We start from the raw sequence: 24,757 nt of genomic DNA, 5'->3' as shown, positions 1-24,757 counted from the left end.
GCCCTGGCTAACACACCTCAGCAAAGAAAGCCTAAGAGGGCACTTGATTGTTGTCTACCAGCATGCCACAGTAGAGGCAAGAAGGCACAAATAGCAGGGAGGAAAAAGCAGCATATCTGCTAAGGGAAGTGTCAAGCCCAGTTGTGACGATGTCCAGGTTGGAATTGAAAACTAATGTCCTCACGCCTCTACAAAAAACATCAGAAAACACCCTCCATAAAGGAGGAACAGAAAGCAGACATTCAGCCTCTAGAAGAAACTTGCTACCTCTACAAAAGGAATTGTATAAGGGATGAAAAGGCAGAGAACTGGAAAGTGACTCAGGAATTCTCACTGATCTGCCGCCAGGAAAAGCTCAGACAGCAGCCCAGAGCACAGGGAGCTCCCTCCCCTAGGTAGCTTGTGCTGGAGTAGTCAGCTGCTAAGTAGGATTCCTCAAAAGAAGAAGAAATTAATCTCAAAAGCTTATTTTGATGTTGGGGTCCATAAACCTTAAAAAGGGTGTATTTTAACCTCTGCATCTCAAACCGTTCCTTAACATTAATAGTTAATAACAACAACGAAATAAAGAGGAGTGGCACTCCTAGAGAGATCAAATAAATATTTCCTTTTAAAAAGGTGTAATCTATCTCCTATATATGTTCACCTACAAGCCCTAATATTATTTTGATACCTCAGAGAAAAGGACCCTGGGCTTACAAGTATTCGTTGCTCTGTCTTAAAACAGATTAATGTTAAGATAGGACAAACAGAACTGTCTTCAGGAGGGTCCACTTCCCAGCACTGACTAGGGAGAAGTGCTAGAGAATTAAAGTTAACTGGGTTTCATAACCAATGCATGACACAGAAAGAAGAAAATCAAATGGACAGGCCCAGACACGGCTTTCCCTGTCAGAATGGGTTATTAGAAATCCTAGTAGGAAAGATAATAAAAAAAGGACTTCACTGGCAGTTAAGGTGTGGGAGTCTTAGCTCCTAGCTAAATTATTATACTTAGTAACCTGTCTTCAAGTGAATTACAACTCACTTAATTTCTTTAGACTTCAGGGGAGTGCTAATTCCCAAATTCATGGGTGAACCACATTAACTAATAGCTCATAAATCATGGTAATTATTTCCAAAGTTGCTCTCTTCTGTAGCCCTTAAACCAGAAGTTGTCATTTTTATTTTTATCCAAATATTCTTCACCAGTGCTCTCAAACCACCCAGGAGTGGAGCTGTGACTCACCCGTACTCTGAGCCTGTGGCTGCTTTCACCTGGCTGCTCTGGTCTTCTTGAGGGGCTTGCAATGCTGAGTGAGCCAAGGACTCCCCAGGAACACTACAGAGTGCTCAGCCATCCCTATCAGCTTTGCAAGTGGGAGTTGAATTATTTTGTCTACGGGTTTCTTGTTTTGCTTTGAAACATAATGTTCAGACAAAGACTTTCCTGGGCTTTGCAGAGAGAAAGGTAAAGTGGTGGTAAGATAAAGTTTTGGCTTGCCAAATGAAATTATGGTCCTATTAAAAAACAAGCAAGTTTGACTAATGAGAACCCAATTACATCATAAAAACATCTTAGTTTCCTTCAGTAGATTAAAGGCAGTTCATAAATGAACTCTAAAAAATAGTAAAATTAGAGAAAGGTAATGTAAATATCAGTGTATGTTCTAAAGAAATAACTGAGCAGTGTTCAAGGCAGCATGGAAGCACTCAGACCAGCACCAACATTTATTGAGTACTCTGCTCATTTCTCCCTTTGATATTCAGGCATTATTTTTCCTGTAAGTTGATGTAAACTTTGAAGTTTCGCACAAGATCTTGAAAGAAATACAGTGTAACCAGCTGCTACATATGATTCTCTAGCCAGTGGCTGCCATGTATATTATATATAGAAAGCATAAAAGAGAATAGGTTGAGCAATGTAAACTGCCAGCAGGGAAAGTCTTTGAAAACTTATACAAGATAAAAGCATCTGTAGTCTCAACACTTATGCTCTGTAGTCCAGCAGAATGATAAAAAACAGCATCCACTGGAACAGCTGGAGTCCACTGAAAGGGAACAAAGCCAGCATTTGAATACAATTAGCTCTGACTGTGCTCAAGTTGTCTGAGATACACTTCCACATCCACAATAACTCTCTTTTAACAGCTAGTCCACTAGATGAACCATCTTCTTTGAAGGGTCAGAAGAGTCAGGCAAGAGAACTGTACAAGAAGGGTGTTACTGAGTAGAAGGTAATCCTGCAAGGCAACGTCTGAAATTACATAACAACAAAATTGTTTTGCTTATATGGGATGGACTTGCCATACAGCCCTAAGTAAAGGTTCCCATTTACACCCACCCCAAGCCACAGGAAGGGGCCAAAATACTTCTTGCATTCCAGAACCCATCAGTGCCATGGATACAGCTAAATTAAATGCAACTTCTGCTCTCTGAAATGGAGTAAATTTGTGTCGTCACTGTCGAACTCCATGTATTTAGCAGGCATTACACACACACATAAAGGGACCACCTGAATCTGCTCCTTGCAAAAGCACTTTGCCCGTGGAAAAATTGCAGGGACGTGAGACAGCAGATGAGCCCTTTCATGCATGTGGTGACACTAACTTAAAGTGACCAGTCACAACTGCAGCATGGAAATACAGAGGGGGTGGTATACAACACACCACAACAAAACAAAATAAAAACCCCCAAACCTGAATAGGTTACTGCATTCCAAGTAAGTGTCTGGTGAATGCAATGGAAAAGCAGTTTATCAAAATGACATAGAAATTGCTAATGGAATTGCTCTGGTTTACATATCTAACTTATTTCCTTGCTCTTCAGACTGTTTTTAAACACTCATCCTAAACCATCTCATACAGGAAAAAAAAGAGGAATTCAGTCAATATTGTACTCGAAATCATGCACAAAAATTAACAGCATTATGATCTAAAGTAAAAGTCATTTTCAAAACTAAATAACAGAACTGCAGTATAACCAGTGAAAATGAAAATTATTTTGTAGCTGATGAGTGAAAATTGTGATTATTTTATAACTTACGAGTGAAAATTTAATCAACTGTAATCCACAAACTGCTAGGGTTTTGCAGCTAAAAGTCAGAAGACTTCAAAACAGCCAAACTGAATTCTGTGGACAGGAGAAAAACCTCTTCCTACGTGATCTCTACCTGTACAGAGCCTTCACTGTTTAATACTGGAACAGTCAGAAAGTCTGACAACCACTGAGCAGCACCAACCTAGAACCTGACACTGCAGAAGCAAAAAAAATTGGAGAATTTGGAGAGTAAGAACAAAAAGAACCCTAAAGGCTGAAGAATTGGCTCCATGAGGGGACATCTATATACCAGATTAAATAAAAAATGACATTAATGTTTCAAAACAATGTCTTTAAGTAATCAAAACACCTCATAAAAATAATTTGTGTGTGCAAAACCAGTAGCTGCTACAGGGAATGAAAAAAGGGTCTGAATTTAATGGATGTTCTTTAAAACACAAGTTTGTCCCCCACATTTCCTCCACATATTCTCAACGAGGGCAGACAAAGATGGGGGAGGGAGAGCTTCAAATAGCCCAGGACACAGGATGAAAAAAGCAGAAGAGAAAGCGAATTTGCTGAAAACAAAATTGTGCACCTGTGGAATAATAAAATAATAACTTTTCTATCCAAAAAGTTTTTTTATCCAAAATCTCCTGTTCACCTGTGGGAAAGTGTTAGAAGGCAAGAGGATGCACTCCAAGAATTTCTGCATCATAAACAGGAAGGGCATCTATAATTATTCAGACTCTCAATTTTGTTTTGAAATGGGAAACTACCCACAGTTACAATAATTTACATATCCTACAGGAAAAAAAACCCTAATTTTTCTTACACTGTTGATTCTATTGTGATTCATCCCCATAGCTGATGATATAAGAACTGTAGCTGGGAAAAGCTCCTTAACAGAAAATAACAAGGCAAATGACACTGCACACTCTCGAGGTTGGTAAAATAGCAAGTCAGCTTTTGTAATTTCTGTATTTCCAGACTTTTTGGTCAAGCAGAATAGGACACTGGAAAATGCACCATTGCACATACCTGACTGTAACAGTGAGGTATTTCATCATATCCATCAAGATAAAGCTAGATCTCCTTCCTGTCAGCAGTTTTGAAGATTTCTGAATAGCCTAGGATGCTTGTTTCCCATGAGTTTAAACTGGTTTATTCATCATCATTCAAGTTTCTCAATGTATTTTTTGGATAAAAACATATTTTAAAAGTCTATAAAGAAACAATGACCTTCCAGCTTGTGATATCATTTGCCTCTTTTGGCAGGGTCATTTTGAACTGAACAAAATCAGCTGTTGCTTTCTTTTCAGACCTTTCCTATCATCTATTGCAATTCTTTCCTTATAACTCATGAGCGTAACGTCTGCAACTCCCTCTCATCAAGTACCCCTTCTGCCTGCTCCTGAGCACAAGGGCAACATTCTGACTGCTGCAGGGTCAGATTTAAGGGCTAGATCCTAAATCTGAATAAACAAGTTTTGCTGAAGATGAATCAAACAGGGAGTTCTGTTAAATATTTGGTGTGAAAAGCCTCAATTTATCTGTTTCTCCCAGTGCCCATCGCCTCCAAGCCCATCTTCTCTCAGGGACAGTAAGAAGGCAGCACCCCACAGGTTTTGTGTAAGAACTCCCAAAGTCAAAATTAATTTCTGACAAGACAAGAGACATTCCCACGTTTACAGACACATCTGGTAAGTAAGGTAAAAAGTTTCTTGGTAAAGCTCTCTCTAGATATTTTTTTAAGGAAACAGTCTCCATATCATAGCCTGATCATAGCCAACTGACATGGTAAGCATCATGCTGGAGATACTACAGGTGTGGAAGGACAGAAAAAACTCCATGCTTGAATTCCACATGTGGCATGATTCCCTAGACTTACCTGTAAAATCAGCTGGACTGCACATCATAGTTGCTAGTCTACTATATCCAAGTGATGCATTTACTAACTTGCCACTCTCACTTTATGACTATGAATTCTCAGTTCAGCCTAGATCCCTCAAGTTTCCAGGGAGGATCATAAATGCACCAAGAGAGAGTAAAAACAGAAATTATAACAAATGTCAGCTAGTTATTTTTACTGGAACCCCTTTGGGGAGCTCCTGAGCACTGATGCCTCTGGCCACAAAAATCAAGTCACCCCAAAAAAATAACCTTAAGTTAAGCTGACTTATGCAGATCTAAGTTATGTAGGCTGCACAAAGACCAAGCAATACCAAGCTTCATTTGGAAAAAAGTCTGAGTGAAAAAAAAAGTATACATTCAATAAATAATAAATATATCAATTTTTTTAGTCAGTCTGTCATCTGGCCCCAGCATATGTTGACAACCACCTACAGAAAGTACACAATGGTTTCAAGAAATGCTATTTTGAGAGCAAACCTTCCTCAAGGAAATGTAATGACCAGATGTTTAAAAGAAATTTTAAATCCTTTTAGACATGAAGAAAAAGTAAGGGCTTGGAAAAATAATATTAAAAAAAAAAAATCACAATACTCAAGGCAGATAGGAATTTGAGAAACTCTCAAAGCAAAGAGCTCACCATGATTTGTATTCTCCCTATTGTGAGGCCTTGTTTCCTGGACAATTATAGAATCAGATGGACTTGTATGAAAAACAATGCAGCTTTAAAGATGAGACAGAGAATAACACCCATGGAAACCACCTCCAGAATGGTTTATATCGACTATGGTAACACTACTTTTGAAATGCTATGGCTCAAAGAATGAGGGAAGTTTACATGGGTGCAGTTCACAAGCTTTGCAAATGCCAGCTGATCAGCAAAATGCAGTAGTCACAGAATCTGCATTTATTTGGACAAACGCTGTAAAAAGCATTCAGAGATGCAAGTGTGGAGCCAGCCCAAGCACTACTTTCAAAAGCAGATCCAAAGGAAGTGCAGGTGCCTCAAAATCTTGATTAGAAAAGGAAAATGACTGAGATAAAGCCCACATGACTTATCTGTGCCACGGGGGATTATCTCCATTTGCAACACCAGAAGACGGCTACAACAAAACAAGGCTTCTCTACAGTCCTCAGAAAGATGCAGAACATACGACTTTCACATATCCTTTCTTTGGCCTCAAACAACAGGCACAAGTGAATGCCACCATGAGTTCTACCATGCTGAAAGTCAGCAAATAGATTCCTGCTAACTACTTCTGTGCAAGGACTGGTTTTAAGCGGGCCCTGCATGGCAAGAATTAGGAGGCATTCCCCACAGTGATAACCTAATTCAGTCAGGACCAGCAAGGACAGAAGAAGGAAAGCCACAACACTGCAAAAACAAGAGTGTGCAAGACAATTTCAACAAGATTGTCTAGAAGAAGAGTATTCTATTGTTTGACATACACTCCTAGTGTTTTTATGCACTCTAAAGAGTATCTGTCATGCATTCACTGATGACAGGATTTGATATTTGTATATGTATTTGGTATGTGTATATGGTACATTTAGCCAAAATCAAAGTTATATTTATCAATGTGTTGGTAATCTTTCTTGATTAATGAATATGGGAAAGAGCTGCTATAAACAGGCATTTATCATCGGATGGGAAATTATTATCATTAAATGCCATGAATACTCCACTAAGCTAATAAAAGTTCTCAAAGTACACAAAGGAGTGTCTTCTAAAAAATAAATACAGTTGAAAATTTTGAGACTGGCTTATTTGACAACAAGCACAGAGATTAGCTGTTTTTGTTCAGGAAGGAATATCATCAAGAGAGAAGGAACTGGGGGGATGTACAAAAGAGGTTAGTAGCTGTAAGAGAACTGAAATGGCACAGGAAGACGGGGAAATAAAGTCACTTAAATGAAAACAACATTTCCATTTGTTACAGGAATAGTATAACAGCTTCCATCAATTAATTATTTCATTCCTTAAATAGCCAGCCCGATTATTTTACTTCTCACTTGTCAATTAAAGAGTTACCATTTGCAACACCTTTAACAATACAGTCTCATTATACTTAAATGGAGTAATTTTTAAATGTATTTTGCAAGACATATTTGTTTTTTATTATTTTTTTCCATTTAAATAATATAATTTCTCTCTTGGAGTGCTAATGTAACAAATCACAGTAAAATATTCAACCTAGATATGTAAATATTTTTTTTCTTAAATCTCATTTGAAAATGTATTTTCTCTAAGAGTTTTACTAAAGAAACATCACAAAGAAATTACTGTATTGGACTGATGCTTCACCTTAGATTTTTGCACAGAACAACTACTTCTGAATCTCATCATTCCTTCCATATTTTCCCTAAGGTGTCTTTCTCCACTCCTGACATGTATTTATTACTCATTCCTAACCACCTCTCCTTATCTGATGACACAGCTTACAGACTGCATGCAGTTCAAGATGTAGTCTGAAGTTGCTAGCAACTCTTCTGTGATAATTTCCAGTCCCCACAAAAAGCCACAGTTTAGTCCATTCTTATACCTACAGAGAACAGGTAATTAGATGGACATCTGCTAAAAAGCAAAAAATCCACACCAGAGTTGATGTCACCAGGAATGAACACATGTATTCCTGTGCACATCCTTCAGGGATTTTATTGTCATCATTTCCAGTGCCCACTATTATCTCTAACCATTAGCAGAGCATACAGACAGCTGCTGCCTGAAGTAACCTCTCCCTTCTGTCCCTGGCCAATGTGAGCAGCAGAAGCAGTAACAGTCCTGACCTTTCCCTGCAAGCTTGCCTGTGCTTTCTCTCCCCAGGGTTAGACTGGCAGCACTCACCTTTGGCTGTACCTTCAGACAACTTCAATGGTTTGTTTCAGTGTACTGAAGTTTACAAGTGTTCAGTCTATTGGGGACCTCAGTACTAGACTATCTGCACATAACCTGTCGAGCTCTGCATGTTACCAGCCTACTGTTACCAGCCTACTGAGGTAACTTTGCAGGACCTCTGTTGGTATTACTGTGTTTGGATCTTCTCTATTCTACCTCATGGGTACTGCCTTCTGCTATTTCAAATGAAAAAAAAGTATTCTTTAGGCTATTAGTTGCACACACACACAAAATAAATAAATAAAATCTAAACCTCTCCACCTCTAGCCTTTGACATCTCTTAAGCACCATTTGCGTGTACAGCTTTTTCTAGAGTCGCAGAGAAAAGGAATTAATTTCTGAGGCAGATAGCATCTTCAACTGTTCACTGCTGTGCTAGCCAGCTAGGCTGAGCCACACTTCACAGGAGGATTGCCTCTCTTTGCTTGAGGACAGGGAGAGAGGTTATCTCACCTCCCAGCTGGAGCAAGAGACAAAACAAGGCAGGTGCCTTTGCACTGATGCAGACCAGGCACACTCCCACGACCTGCTGAGAGTGCTGAGGACCCTATCTTTCAGCAAGACAGATAAAAGGAGGAGCTAGGCACAGCAGCTCCTCAAATCCTCCAACTATTCCCAAAGCAACTGCCCATTTAGGTCATTAATTTTATGGCAAAACACTTCTAGAAGCTTAGCTCAGCTTTCAGATTGCTAGTCTATCCTTCACTGGACTGCTTTTGGCCTTCAGACTATTTGCAGTTTACTTTTCACCTCGAGCCAAGTCCAGTATTTAAGTATGACTAACATAAAAAATCCCAACCAAACATTTCAAAAGGCATTTAAATACAGGTAAGACAACTCCTGCCTGTATGCAAAGCCCCCACCAACTTCTAAAAATATTTAACATCAATGACTAAACCTGTGAGAATATAACCATCTACACAAGTAGAGTCACACTGGTTTAGGTTTCATGAAATTTGCTGTAGGGGAAAAGAAATGCCAAGGATGGTCCATCAAAACTGCTGAAATGCTGCTAAGGAAAGAAATTACATTGGGATTATTAATTTTAAATATACGTGCAGCATTTGAGAGCAAAAGGACAGTATAAAAATAGATCAAACCCTTTTGACAGGCTCTCATTTGTTCACACCATTCCAAGTCATGTTGTCTGAACTGGTAAGGTGAACCAGAAAAATTGAGTTATGCGTGAACTGTGCAAAAATCTACTCTTTTGCAGAAAGCTAGAAAAACATTGATGTACAAATTAAGCACCAAGTTAAGTAAAAACTATGGCATTTTGTACACGCAAAATCTAACAGCTCATGATTCAAACCTTAAAAAATAAGAGTAAAGTTTACAACCCAGAGGATTAGAAACTATTCATTGTGTTGCTTTGGTTTTGGGGCTGTGTTTGTCTTAAATTAAAGGACTGACGAAAACTTAAAAACAGCAAGTCATAAGAAAATTCCACACATTCAAAACACAGGCATGTGTGTCATTCAGATCACGTTGATTCTTGTCAGGAGAGAAAATTTCCTCCAAAATGAAGCAGTCCTAAGAAATTCCATAATTCAGTTACAGAGAAGTTTGATTACTCCCTGTCAATGGATTTCTGAGTTAAAAAGCTATAAAGGTTATCTTAAATTTTTTTCCACGTTTAATTGGAGTAAACTATTGATTTCTGCACATCCTCAACCAGCAGCATCCCCACTACATTGAACAGCCCAACAACACTGCATAATCCCCATTGTAAACATATATTTTGAGGTGTGTTTTTCATGGCTCTGACTCAATTGAGGAAGACGGAATACAGACAAGCCTAAACTGTCGGCATACAGGGTTATCAGAGAAAAGTTAATTAGCTTCAGGTTTAAAATGTACTCCTCCTCCCCTTCAAAGGCACAAATGTGGACCTACCTGCTGCTCTGACAGCTGTCACAAAGCACAAACCTGTTCCTTCCACAAAATACAAACGTGCATCTCCGTGATGCCATTGCTGCTCACGTGCTGCTGGCAAGCAGAACTCACATGCCCTATGTGAATAGTTAACCTCAAGACAGACCCCCCCCCCCCTCCCCCCAAGGTTTACCATCCACTTCCAATTAATACCAGGATTCTGGAGGAAAATGCTGGTGCTGCTTTTTCACTCTAATAAAGCGATTATGTCTGCAGCAAGACAAACTTGAAAAAGGAGATTAATACCTGTGGAAAGACTAAGTGATCCTCTTGGGATAAGGGAAAAGGCTCAGTTGTCCAACCACTTTTCTACCCAGTGAGAAATGCACACGTCTACACCATGAACAGGAGAAGTCTGTGAAAACAGCGGTGAAGGCACTTAAATCCATCTGGAGGCCAGTGACTAGTGATGACCAGGGCAAAGGGATCAAGTGCCATCTAAAGAAGTTTGGGGACAGCACAAAGTTGGGTGGGAGTGTTGATCTGCTGGAAGGTAAGAAGGCTCTACAGAGGGATCTGGACAGGCTGGAACAATGGGCTGAGGCCAACAGATTCAGCAAAGCCGAGTACCAAGCGTTGCCCTTGGGTTACAACCATCCCATGAAGTGCTACAGGCTGAGGCAGAGTGGCTGGGAAGCTGCCTGACAGAAAAGGACCTGGGGTGCTGGTCAACAGTGGCCAAACATGAGCCAGTGTGTGCCCAGGTGGCCAGAAGACCAATGGCAACCTGGCCTGGATCAGCAATAGTGTGGCCAGCAGGACCAGGGCAGATTGTCTCCCTGTACTTCGCACTGGTGAGGCTGCACTTCAAGTGTTGCGTTCAGTTCTGGGCCCCTCACTACAAGAAAGACATTGAGGTGCTGGAGTGAGTCCAGAGAAGGGCAACGGAGCTGGTGGAGGGTCTGGAGCACAGGTCTTGTGAGGAGCAGCTGAGGGAGCTGGGGGGTGTTCAGCTTGGAGAAAAGGAAGCTCAGGGGGGACCTTATCACTCTCTACAACTGCCTGAAAGAAGTCTGTAGCCAGGTGGGGGTCAGTCTGTTCTCACAGGTAACAAGTGACATGATGAGAGCAAATGGTCTCAAGATGCCCCAAGGATGGTTTAGATTGGGTATCTGGTTTTTTTTCATGGAATGGGTTGTCAAGCATTGGAACAGGCTGCCCAGGGAAGTGGTAGAGTCACCATCCCTGGAAGTGTTCAAAATATGTGGATATGGCACCTGAGGACATGGTTTAGAGGTGAACCTGGTGGTGGTGCTACGCTGACCGTTGGATTTGATGATCTTGATGGTCTTTTTCAACCTTAATGATTCCACGGTTCTCTGATTCTATGAATGTTTCCTACTGCAAGACTTCATGCGAGAGTGATGGGTGTCCTGTAAAAACCACCAAGCTAAACATACTGTAGTTTGAATGCAGAAATCAGAGGCAATCTTAAGACAAAGCCCTTTTTACCATCATTCAGACAGAAATCATACCAGTATTTTAAATCCTAAGCACAACACAGATGCAAAGTTTCATGTTCACAATAGCTGCAAGGTGCTGAACGCAGTAGCCCTGAATGCCTACCCAGGAATGCTTATGAATAAAGGAAAAAGACAATTTGCTTTAATATTTTTAACTATGAAAGACAAAACAATCTCTTGAGTAACTTCAGTTTCATCCTGTCCATGAACAGCAGCAGCTTGGACTCGACCTCATTCTTGACCCAGGGTGTCAAAACACTTTAAAAAAGGATACCTGTGACTGCACCCCACTGGACAGAAGTAGGGATACAGAGATGACACAGAGCCATCCTATGGCCAGTCCTTGAAGCAGCACGACCCTCCTCGGCTTGAAGGGTTTCTCTGCTGATTCTCTGGTAGGACAAGACCCTACAAGACTTGCCTATGAATAAAAGAAGTCTATGATGCTTGCACACACTTAATTGTATTTCTGCAGGCTATAAAAATCGTGCTCTACTCATTTTAACAAACTACCAGATAGTTATGCCTGAAGAGAAATTCCCTGTTAGGGAAAAAACCCTATTCAGCCAACTTCAGTAGCAAATGCAAATAGCTAATTAACGTTATCTCCATTACACTGTCCTGACTTTGCAATACATCTGGCACAGAAGCAAGTATTTTTTTGCCTTGTCCAAATCTTCTGACATACAGAGCCTACACTCAGCAGGCTCGGAAGCAAATCTGACCAGCAAAGATTTAGCAAGTACGTACGGGTATACCCTCCGACCTGTACTCCAAATGCACACCTTTGCATGCCATTCCATTACCACTTTATTGGGGAAGAGAAGTTGTCAGACACATGAAGAAAACTGTATTTAACTATCTAGTTAAGTTGTATTTGTAGTAAGTTGTATTTGTGTACTTAGGAGAGACAAACTAACTAACTAGCCAAATCCGGCTCATGTACATGCTATCAATCCAAGGCAAATAAATACTCTTTCGCCCACTAGTTTTTCCCCTAAAAGACTCATGTGCCCAAATTATTCAGCATTTCATCTTTTCATGGTCTGTTTTAAATACAACTCTTTTTCCTTGGCCAAAATTGGCAAGAACAAAGGAAAGCAAATTGGACAAAAGGTCAGATTATAGTGAAATTGAAATATTTATCAGAACAGCTATTTCTGCCAAGGAAGATAATCACAAAGGTAATGTCTCATTTGATCCTTAATTGACCTGTGTGTTTTTAATTAGGAAACAGGGGAATTAACCTAGAGCTAATTACAGACTTCATTTTATAAACCTGTAAGTGCATAATTTTATTCACGTAAGTATTCTTTAGTGAAGTTATGCATGAACAAATTCGTTTGTAGCTTCAGGGAATAGGTCTGGAAAAACTTAAACTTTTAAAAACTTTTAAGTGGCTACTTTATAAATATGTCTTATATACAATCCATTTTGTATTTTAGACTTTAGATGTAAAATTTTTCTGAACAGCAAAGAATACTTCCTTCTGTTGCAGCAAAACAGCAACAGTTACTTTTGTGTTAAGGAAAAAAGTGGTAGCTTTAAAGAATGAACATTTTTAATTACATGCCTTTATTCATTCTGGTCTCTGAAACTTCAGTCTTTGGCTTAATGGCATCGCAGGGTAGAGGTTTGTAGCAATGCATTTTGACTTCAGCACTGAATTAATTTTAATGTGTAACAAAGTCGGTTTCAGGGGAAGAAACTTCCTGAGACCTGTGTCATTCAGGTCCCTGCATACTACAATTCATTCACTATTGGAAAAGCTTTCTGGAACATGTAAAGGGTGAACCTATGCTCCCTGGTGCTCTCCCCATGCTCACATTTCTGCTCCAGTGTCTTCATTACATTCAGAGTTTGCAAACTCTGTGGACCTGTATCAGCAGTCCTGCAAGCTGCCACAGATGACTCCAAATACCAATTACATACGGCTCAAAACTGGGATCGTGACTTCCATGCAAATACCCTCCCTGCTGGCCATTGTACCACCAGACGAGGACTTGCTTTACATCCCGACTCCAACAGAAAATAACTCCTTCAGCCTACTTTCCCAAGGCAATGTTTAGACTTACTTATCTGTGGATAAACACGTCTGCCAGACCCTCTCTAACAAGTTTTGAGTCTATTGGCCAATTATAACCAAATCTGACACAGGCTTGGAGGCCTAAGAGATATTCACTCTGACAAGCAGCAGAAAAGCAGGCAGCTGGGCCGAGCACACAGCCCCCGTGAGCGATCCTGGGAGAGAAAGGCCGGAGCAGCGACAAACTGGGGACCCCGGCCTTGAGACACAATGCCAAAGGAAAGAGGTTCCTTTGGGTTTTGCTGCCTATCACAATCCTGCAACACAGTCTGTGCATGACAGCAGATAAAACATATTGCCTGTATTACCAGAGACACAGATACACGCTCCTCTCTGTGTACACTGTGTATGCACTCCCACCTGGGCGTGCCTGCACACTCTGGCATGGGCTGATCATAAAGAATAATTGATCACAAAGGTTTGGTTTTTTACAGCTTGATGAGGTGTTGACATTTTAAGCAGAGAAAAGTAAACTCCGTAATGTGACGCATGAAAAAACTGGTATAATGTAATCAAACACTACATTATAAGGTATTTTAGTTACCTCAAAATCATTTCTTTATTACAAAAGAGTCCAGCACTTAGAGATGCTGTAACAGATAAATCTTTTCTCCTTTAAGGCACTCAAAAGGACAAGGCTGTTGATATATAGCACAGTACAATTCACAGATATCATCACAATGTTACAATTTCAGGACTTTTTCAAAACTTATCCTATAACCCTTGTTACATTTTTGCTACCTCAGCCAAATACAAAACAGCAAGAGGAAAGAGCTCACCAGAACCAAGCCCAAGTGAAACGTGCACTAGTGATAAAACCAGTTTGACACGTGAACTTTAGACCAAGCTGCAGTGTTTTCAAATCAGTTTCCTCCAAATTTTGCCATCAGAAGCAAGAATTCTCAGTTTGTTTGAGACAATTTAAAAATAGCTCATATCTTCTGAAAAGGAACAAAAATCTGAATGGTAGTAAGCCTAAGATTATATAGTTCATTTTACAGGGTACCACCAACAGATCTAACTAATTTGTTTCTGTTCTATATTTGCAGTATTTACAACACAAAGATCAGCACATTTTGGCACTTATGAGTCAAATATATCTATAAATCCTCACCAACTTCCTAAGTTAAGAGTAATGACAACCCAGATAACCATGCTGGTTTATATACTATCCTATCCTTGCAATAATTCTAAGGTAGGTAGAAAATACCTATTAAAAGACTGTTTAGAGACTTTTCTGTCTAAAGGCTGTAAACTACTTATAATGGCTGTTGTTAGCAGCAGCAGGGGCTGGACCTCCACTCTCCCTAGCACACTGCATCAAGTATCACATTTGTAAGACAAAGCAAAGCAGCCCCTTCCCCACAGGATTTACAGTCTGGACAAGTGCTTTGTAGTCAGCATCAAGCAATTAGCAGTTAAGACACAGAGCAGCTCATAAACCTTCTTCTAAAAAAAAAGTTAATCTTATTTCTTGGGAGTAGTAACACATCATTTCCCACCTGAGCATCAGACTTCCTCTCATTGTTTCCTTACACCTGGCAACAGATATTGCATCTCACTTATTGAAGCTCTTGTTTTGCAGGAAACAATACATAGGGAAGAATGACAGAAACAAGCAAGAAAGACTAGACGCTGGGAATGGCCTTTGTGAATCTGTCAGTTTACATCATCACCAATCAAAGCTCTCTTAAAGGGAGTTTCAAAACTTGAGGGCTCGATTCTGCCAAGAGATGAATGCTCCAGTCTCACTGCAGCAAAGGCCCCGGCACATGCATCACTTTAATTACACAAGTGGACCAATTAAAATGGACCCCCCTTGTATCCTTAAAATTAAGCATGTATTTAAGTGCTAATGTGCAGCCAAAGCATTCGGTATACTGACCCACAGGAAGGACTGCTATAAGTCAGGATTACACACACAGATAAGTACAGATACAACTATCCCAAAGGCCTGAGGGTTTTTTTTCCCTGATTGCACAAGTGTCAATCAAGGGCAGCTCAGCTGAAGCCAAGCAGGGCAGTAGGTTGTGGGAAGAGAGTCAAGGTCCTTAGGTTGTATTTACTGTGATGGATTCCTTATTTTGAAATAACTGGAAAACTGTTTCCTAACAATGCAAAATTGCAACACAAGAACCAGAGAATCTTCTTACAAACACATTATGAATCCATCATTATCACTCTAATAGTAAAATACTGGTTGGGTTTCCGCTTGCTTTCAAAAACCTCTGAAAGAAACCCACTCCCTACACATGCAGCCTCTGCCAGTGAAAGAAAGAAGGAATACTTGGTGCTGTAAGCCAGGCTAGCCATCAGACAGAGGAGATTTTGTCCTCTGTAGGTAATCACACGGTAGCCATCCTGTCACACTAATGTACACTGCCTCCACGAGTTATTCCCAGAGACTGTAGCTTTTAACATCCTAACTTTAACATGCCTGACATTCAAAATGATCCAATCTCAGAAAATAACTATGTCTCTGCTCATTTCCCTCCTCTTAAAGTAAACTTCAAGCGAAGTAGAAGAGAGCATTTTGGCCTGAAAAGGAGACAACAGAGAACACACTGGAAGTTTATAAAAGCGTGAATGGGACAGAGAAGAGCAGAGACCAGTTCTGCACAAACTCTCTGTTAAGACATACGTACTATCAAACAAAGGTTCAGAACAAAATGCTATGGGGTTTGACACAGTGTAAAGTTTAAGCTATGAAATTCCTTGCCACAGCACGTCGCTAAAAGTTTTCACAGGGTCAAGGGGCACTCAGAGCAGTTCATGGAAAGGAAAAATCAGTTGAGTACTATAAAGACCCTAGCTTTCCCTTAGAAAGCATCCAAGCTGCAAATCATTGCATGCTGAGAGAGCCTTCTGGAGAATTATCCTTACATGCCTACCTTATTTTTACTCCCCCGCAGGCACTGCTTTCTTCACCATCAGACCCAGAACGCTTAGACAGACCTCTGGTTTTATCTACAAGACACTCCTAAACAGTGATGCTTTCTGTAATTTACATTCAGCAGGTTCTTAAATCGAGTGGCCTAACGCTATGTTTCTGAACATCACCGAGGACATCGACTGCTATAGTCTGGCCGGTAAATCTGAGTTCACGTCAGTCCATCTATCACAAGCGACAAAGTCTGTGAGTTAACAATACCATGCCGCTGCGCGAGAGATTCCTGCTTCTCAAAGATTCACAGGGCCCTCCATCGTCCTTAGTTACAAAACAAGATGTACCTTGACAAATCGGCGTTTTGATTTAAAAGTTCATTTCAGGAGCGCTGCAGATCGCCAGCTCCTGACGCGCACGTAACGAGATCGTATCAAGCCAGGCGCAGCGTGTGCCCGAAGCGAGCAGGTCCGGCAGCCCGGTGCCAGCAGGCTCCCGGCTGTGGCCACTCACATGCCCCACTGCAGCTGCTCCCCTCGGGGCAAGGTCCGACAGCCCGAGGCGAGCGCTCCGAGCCGGGACGGGACGGGGGCCGGGCGGCCGCGGCTCCTCGAGCACCCACCGGGGCTGGAGGGTCCGTCCGAGGCGCTGCCCCGCGGAGGCCGGCAGCACTCGGGACCCCGGGGCTCGCAGGCCCGGCACCCCCGGGCCCCCCCTGCACCCTGGGCCACAGGTGCCCTCCCGCCGCGCCGCAGCATCTCCACGCCGCAGCACCCGCTCGCGGCTCCGGCTCCTCACCGTGCTTACCGCCTGCGAAGGCTCCGCGGGGCTGCCTCCTCTGCCGGGGCTGCTGCCGCTCCCGGGGCTCCCGCCGCGCTCGCCCCCCGCCTGCCTCCCGCAAACACCCCCTCCCCGCCCGGCTCGCCGCCGCTCTGCTCAGGCTCGGGGTGGTTTGGGGCTTCCTCCCCTCCTCTCGCCCTCTCCAGCTCCCACTAGTGCTCGCACACCCGGCCAGCCGGACGAGGATTCGCGGCCGCCTCCTCCTCCTCCTCCCGCCCCCCCGCGGCCGCCGCTCCCCCGGTCACTCCCGGGGAGCTGCGGAGCCTCAGGGCCGGGGCTGCACGGGCAGGTGACCCCTGTCCATTAATCGCCAGCCCAGTACCCAGCCGCCCGTCCCCACACACACCCGGCCAAGAGCCCCCGCGCTTGGCTGGCGGGACGGGGAGATTTAAGAGAAGCGAAGCAATTTACTGCCAGGATTAAATTAACAATCGAGATAAAACGGACAGCGTGGGAACAGGCGACTGAAAGATGAAACGCCGATACATTGCATAGTGTTTAGAGTGTCAGCAATAATCTATTACTAAGTGTAGGCAGCACCACAGCCCCAGTGTGGGTACTCCTGCTGCAACTTGTACTACATCCCACAGGCAGGCCAGTACCATCCCCGTGCTACCTTACAGCCCACGGTTTTCAACCTCTGCATTATCTTATTACTGCTTCCCTCTTCTCTATGCTTGATTAAAGGAAATAAAAGATCAACAGTTTATCATACTGGAAGCTTATGACCACAGTTTAGTCCATCATAATGAGAAAAAGGCAATTTTGAAATGGGAATGTTCAAGGGATGACTACATTAGCATTTTAGTGTGCATCAGAAGCGCACTTTAAAACAGAGGTGGAGCAACCTCAGTGCACACACTGCAAGCAGTAAGCCAAAACATGCATCCTGGGAGTTCACCTAATGCACTGTGGGGCCAGCAAGCATCCCATGCACGAGGTGAGGCCGCAGCCAGTGCAAACACCTTGGCCTGAGCACCAGCTGTTTTACATGGCAGATCTGCCGGGTCACACTCACTGCTCATGCAGACGCACATCACTATAACCTCATATAATTTCAGTTTCTCACACTCAAGTTAATATACTCCCTCACTTTTCAAGTGGGTTGGTGTATTAATGCTACATTCATATGTACAGGAGCTAGTCAGTCCCCCTTTAACTCAGAATGCTTAATTTGAAGAATGTTGCTCCAATATTTTGGGCCACAGACACAGTGGAGAGGGCAAACTATCTCCAGCTGCTTGTTTCTGTTCTTAGGCCCAAACCTATCCTCTTCCTGCTACTGTAGGCATGAGGCTTTTTTTCCACTTTACAAATACCTCAGTTAATAGTAGAGACTGACATGGTGGAAGACTTATTACTAGCCAAGGCAAATTTGGAAATGCTGAAAAAACCAGGAGAAAGCTCGTTCCAGCAAGATTTCTGCACTGCTATTTTGTGAAATTGGTGTATCAAGTTGTCCTTGTGCACTTCATGCTCCACACTTTTTTTGGCCTGTATCCTAGCCACAGCTCATTATAACACAGGTATATTGTCTATTGTGAAACCAAGGTTTCCCTCTCAGCAGAGATACTCCACTTTTCAATTAGTTTCCCTCTTCTATTTACCTCCTACAGACAAAAAAAGAGAATACCAAGACAAACAGAAGTACTGGCTCTCCTAGAAAACAACTGAATATCTATTACTGCTGCACCGACAAGAAGAACCTAGAAAAGAGAAAACTCAAAGAGAAAAGAAAAACACACACTCAGGAAGTAATAAAGAGGGATGAAAAGGAAAAGAAGACATAAAAACAAATAGGAAAGGAACAAAAGGAAGGTGTAACTGAATTTAAAGTGCCATAAAGTGAAACAGTTGGCAATGAGAAAGAGGCCTTATGGACACCCTTGCTTCACACTGACAAACTGAGAAACTGAAAAGTGTGGTTTCCTTTGAGGCACCAAAATAATTAACTCTTTACTGAGTATGGGAGAATCAAGGATTCAAGGATTTGTGCTATAGCACTCCAATGCCAGCGTGCAGCCAAAAGGGGAAAGTTTTTTTACCAATTTCCTTGAAAACATATGGCAAGCCTTCAAAAATGAATGCCCTTCTTACTTATGATGAATCAGCAGCAACAGAAAATATGCAGACCTGGACTGAGCTCTAATGAAGGCATCACAATTCCTCTCTTCTCCCCACAAGCTCCAGTTAATCTCTTCTAACTGGATCATGAAGCCACCATTCTTTAACTCCCAATTATATCAGACCTGATTAAAACAACACTTGAATGAAAATGCTCAAAATATCAGGCTCCCAGTGACATTACTGGAGAGGAGATGTAGCGTTGCCTGACAAGACACTGTTGAGACTGCTGGGTAATTGTCTAAAGCTTCTATCATTGCTAAGGTAAACACATGAAACCACAAAAATGTTTGAGCCTCCTAGCAAAGCTTTTGGCATGCTTTCACCTTCCTGACCTTTAAGTGTTGAGCACTCCTCTGCAATTTCTTCTCATACTGCATGTTGCCAGTGGAGGAGAATCCCCCTGTGCCCCCCCCCAGCCACCCCAAACACATTCAAATAAACCATCCGGTGGAAAAACAAATATTGTGTGATCTCTTCACCTTTTGTCTATGTTTAGGAAAGACAACATAAGCACATAATTCTTTCTATTTTAGAAGCAAATGCTCTCTCCCACTTTCCAAAACAGTAGTATTCTCCATGTTTTGTGCAGAGCCTGGCGGCTTTTTGTTTTATGCATTTCTTCTCCTTGGTAAACAGCTTGGTGGAGTCTGTTTGTCATTCAGTGACCCTATGTATTTGACAAAGGAAAAAACACGCACATGCAACCCATTTATTCCCATTTTCCTAACTGTCAATCAGGCATGACGATTTTCCTACTGCACCAAAGCTGGAAGTTTCAGTAATACAGCAAAAAAATGGTATTATCATGCCAGATTAAATACAGCTTGCCCTTTCCTGTACAGGCAGGGCAAGATTAGTTCTTACACTTCTGTAACACAATTACATCTCATCGTCAAAACTCTATACCAAACTTCACATGTCTTTGTTTACTCACAGATTACAGCTGATGGTTCTGTACCATCTGTTTGCTGGAGTAGAGTGTCTGTAGTGCAGTGCTGTGATTTTCAAATCAGCCCTTAAACACTGATAAACAGAGTATCAAAAACCTTCATCAGCCAGCTAAAAAAATTACTTAGGAAAGAGATAATTACCACTTACACTATGTCAAAAATGCTTTTGCCCATCAGATAGTGTAACATGCTGATCACCTACACAATGTGCCACGCAGTATGCTTCTAAAAAACCCCCAAACATGTAAAACACATCTTGTTTCATACTTGCTGTGCAAACCCAAGAAGCTTAGGATCAAATTCACTTCTTGTTCCCTCACTCTGCCTTAGGATACACACATACATATATGTGTTTAAGTGTGTAATACTCTGGGAGTAAAACACTGACAGCCCATCTCAATAAAAGGAGAGGAACAAGAAGAAAGGGTACATGCTTCCCATGTGAAATGGTAATTGCGAGAGGGACAGAGAATTGGAAAGAACATAAAAGGCACTATATTTGAACAAAATTGTTTAAGACAGCCGTTCCCAAACTGAGATCCAGGGACTAACTCCCTCCTGGGGAGAGCAGCTGGCTGGCTGCCTGCCTCAGCATCTTTCACCAGCAAGAGGAGCCAGCAGTCAGCCATAACATCCTCCACAAGTTTTCAGTGTGCTGGAGTCCTCTTATGAATTTCTGGCATTCACAATCCCTATTGATTTAAATGAGGCTTGCAAGCCTTCAGAACTGAACACTAGACATTTTTACTAAATAAGAAAGTTTACAGTGCAAAAAATCTTCAGAGGAAATTTGAAAGAATAAAAACAGAAGACTGTCTCTAGGACAACGGCAGTGGGGAAGAATACCCTCCAACTGAAAATAAATCTGTTGCCTGTGATGCTTTTAACTTCAGTTAAACTACTCAGTCTTAAACTGCAGACAAAACATCCTGGATTTTGGGTACATCCCAAAGCACCCACATACACCTTGCTGATAGCAGTACTGCTCCCAAGTCCAGTAAATGGACTTGCACAAAGCACTCTTCACATACCTAAGGTTTCCAAGGACTTGGACCGCAGACTTTCTTGTGGATTTTGTTATTGTTTCGCCAAACTTCAGCAGTATTTTATAGCTTCTGCCCTCTGAACCACTAACTATTTTTACAATATGGATTAATCCCTTTTCCAGTTTAAAGAAACAGCTGAGATAGCAAACTTTAACAATTTCATATTCTAAACTCTAATTAGTTTAATGTAATGTTATTTGTTCAGGAGTGTTGCTCCTTTAGTCAAGTTTCAGTATAATCCCAACATAATCCCCAATGTTTTTTTCCCTTTTACATCTCATACTTCTCTGAAACATTTTACATGTTTTGATCTACTAAACACTTACTGTGTGCCTTGTTTTTTGCTCAGTATTTTCTTTGATCACTTCTTTGAAACTTAATCCAACAGGTGTTATTTTAATTAAAAGCAAGTCTGTCATCGTTCTTTTATAATAATTTCATTTCATTATTATGAAGTATATTTTATGCTTTTTCTTCCTCCTAAAATTCTTTATTTTAGGACTCGCATAATAGGTATTATTTTTATATTTACTGTTTGTCATGTCTATATAGGGTATGTATATATACTTATTCTTCCTATACTGTAATGTTATTTGATCTTAGTGGGATTTCCTCTTGGATTTAAACCCTTGAAAAGAGATGGACCTTCTGGAGAGCATAAAATGACCAATTTAATGCAATAACAACAGCAGTTTTCCCTGAACGCAGCTGTGTTGTCACAGGGGATAAAATTTGACCTTTCACACAATGACAGCAAAAGTTCTCAGTATTCCCTAAGACATCAAAACAAGGATCGGGGCTCTATCTTGGAGTAGCCATAAAAAGTTCTTGGAACAAAACTGTTTTAGCTGTTTTACTTTTATCCAGCAGGCCATACAACTGCCTGGTGAAAGCCTGATGAAATCAGTAGAGTTTGCATAGGAAAAGGTACATTTCTTTGTTGAGAACTTCCTTTTGTCATGTTTTGCCTTTTCCAAGTATGTCAGGCTTGATCAGAAAAATGGGAATAAGAAGACTGTGGATTTCTACACCAGGGACCCACCCAAGGCAAAGAAGTCCCACACTGAGAGATTGGTTTATTCTCACAGTGGGAAGGAACAGGGTCTCACTTTATTTTGAATTAGGTGCCCTTTTATTTGCAGGTACCCATTTTGCCAGCCACAGGCTCAGCCACACAATGCCCTTCTCCTACACCCAGAGTGGAATATGTAAAACCACAAAAGGCATTCATTAACTCATAAAAGGATCCTTTTCATTTGCTCACTGTTGTTTGGTGTGGAAAGCAAGGAGAAACAAGCCATGGAAAACAAAAGAGAGCTGACAAGTAGAACATTACATGTCAGGGACAAAATGCCACTAAGAGCCAGGGAATTGTCATCACACTGGAGTTACATCAGACTGTAACCATCTCCAGCACTATTTCACTAACTCTCCCCATACACATCACTGTTGCACAGTGATCTGTCAGTCAAATAACTCTAAAAATAACAGCCAAGTACCCTTGAAGTTATGGAACTCCTTCCTTCCTTCCTTCCTTGATGTGCTGTGCTTTCAAGACCTGCCATGTCACACAATCCCTTGGACTGCTGCTCTTTTGCACTGCAGAGATGATTTCCAGAGGTTGAGTATTCTGGCTTTCTCCTGATGAGGCTCCAAAGAGTGAGTCCTTTGATACGTTAACGACAGAGCAGCACATCAGGTGAAAGCCAATGGGTTCCATGTCCAGAAAACAGCAAAGTCTGTCTTCAGTTCGTTAGAAAAAAATAAAATTTGCTAGCACGAAAATGTTTAAAACAGTTTATTGTCCAGGAATCAGCCACCACATCCCCTTCATACCCTTGGCTTTGCCATGCCTTCACACTACTCAGATTTAAAATATTCATCATTGCATATTCTCCCCTACACAGCCTGGCTGCATATTGAAACTTTGAGAAGCCAGTCATTTGGCCAAATATTGTTATTACAGTTTCTCTTCTAAAATAAAGAAAAATATCATAATAAAAGCACTTAAATTTTTGTAATGCTATCAGGAGGAAAGAGAAAACTTTAAAACCAATTTTCAGTCATAAAAAATGGTAACAAAACAACTCAGAGGTAAATACTATTAAAGAAGCAAACAAAAAAATAATCACCACTTAGTGTAATCATATATTGGAAGTTGTAAGAGATGTAAGAGATACAAATAAACAAAAACATCATTTGAGAACAGACCCTTTGCATTCTGACTGAAGCTCTCAACTAGAGGTCTTTCTTTCCCTGGTCCAGGCAATCCAATTAGTCCAAACATTTCAAGAGGAACCAAGGAAAAGTTTCCTGTCCTACCCAGACTTCTCATGAGAGAGATCCAGAGTTTCCCATTAACACCTTTTATCCCAACCACTCTCCTGGGCTGTATTGCAGCTCAGCTGCACAGATGCTCGTGTCATTATGTCCTTTATAAAGGCTACTGGAGATGGGACCACACATCCAACCATATTGTCAGGGCACTGCTTGGGTTTAGGGTGCTTTAATGACAGGCCTAAATGAGTAAACTCAAATAGCTTGCTCTTACCAAAAGCCATGCAAAGAAATGTCTTCAAATTCAGGACCACAGAGTAACTGAATACCAGAAGTTATAGCTGTTGGCATAGATAAGAAATGGGAGAACCACCAGTGAAATTACCCAAACTCTCTAAGAAGCAAGAAGACACAACATGGAAAACTGATTACAGTTCTTTTCTTGCTGTGTTCTGAGACCCTGGCCAAAAAAATAGTAGATATTTGTCTGGTGGAAAATAAAGTGGGATTTTTTTTAATTCCCGGTGTAGTACTTAGCTATAAAGCCACCTATAAGGGAGAGCTCTTATTTCATGATAAGTACATGATGAAACTGAAAATGGTCTCCTCGTGCTGCTGAGGTGGCAATAGTAAAAGTCCCTCGGAGCTTTGAATATATCTGAGCAGATAAAAGTTGCAAATAGGTGTAAATATTGGCAGTCACTACTGTGAATGCTTGCTAAACTAATATGTTTTTCAGCAATCAGCAGGACACAGACACCTCCAAACCCAGGCATGGAGACCACAGTTAGTTGCACCACTGCATGTCCTGATGCTGTGCTGGAAGCAGAACAGAGCGAGAGGGGAGGAGCTGCCACTCTCAGCTATTTTTCCAGGAACAAATAACTTCCTTGCATGCTGGTCATTCTATTTGCCTCCATCCCGTGCTCTCCTTCATTCTTACCAAGCTATTTCCCCTTGAGCAGCTTTCTCCAGGCCCTGAGCACCATATACTCTGGCACAGTGAATTATTTAGTAGCTTCCGTGGGACTTTTGGGTAAAACAAGGCATATCACAGAAACATGTTTCTTCTCTCTTCCCCTGCTACCAGTATGGTGGCATCAGCTAAATCTGATGTTTATTCCATTTTGTTTAGGCAGATAAAAAGCTTGGTTATTGAAACAGATAAACACACCCAGGCTGCCTTCAAGCATTCAGGCAGTATTGTGCATTCACAGGGGCATAATGCAGTGGGGGAACTGCTGCTAGTGAAATACAACCTTTCCTGCATCAGAGTACCAGAAATCCCCTTTAAACCTCTTCATAATGCTATTATGTAATAATA

The 24,757-nt window shown here is 41.5% G+C and overlaps 1 protein-coding gene across 9 annotated transcripts in view; it reads right to left on the bottom strand.

Moving 5' to 3' along the window:
• BMPR1B (bone morphogenetic protein receptor type 1B) overlaps positions 1–24,757 on the bottom strand; it is a 258,012-nt gene that overhangs the window by 229,952 nt on the left and 3,303 nt on the right. Inside the window, exon 1 of one of the 9 annotated variants that reach the window (XM_069013114.1) lies at positions 17,001–17,093. The exons of 7 other annotated variants lie outside the window; for them this stretch is intronic. The gene's annotated coding sequence lies outside the window, so the exon portion shown is untranslated. Of the gene's footprint in view, positions 1–17,000; positions 17,094–24,757 lie in introns of those variants that run through there. One more of the 9 variants, XM_069013103.1, reaches the window with a different exon arrangement.

This window comes from Aphelocoma coerulescens, chromosome 4, assembly GCF_041296385.1.
Source record: "Aphelocoma coerulescens isolate FSJ_1873_10779 chromosome 4, UR_Acoe_1.0, whole genome shotgun sequence".
Taxonomy (NCBI): Eukaryota; Metazoa; Chordata; class Aves; order Passeriformes; family Corvidae; genus Aphelocoma; species Aphelocoma coerulescens.
This window is presented reverse-complemented; position numbering and strand designations above follow the sequence as displayed.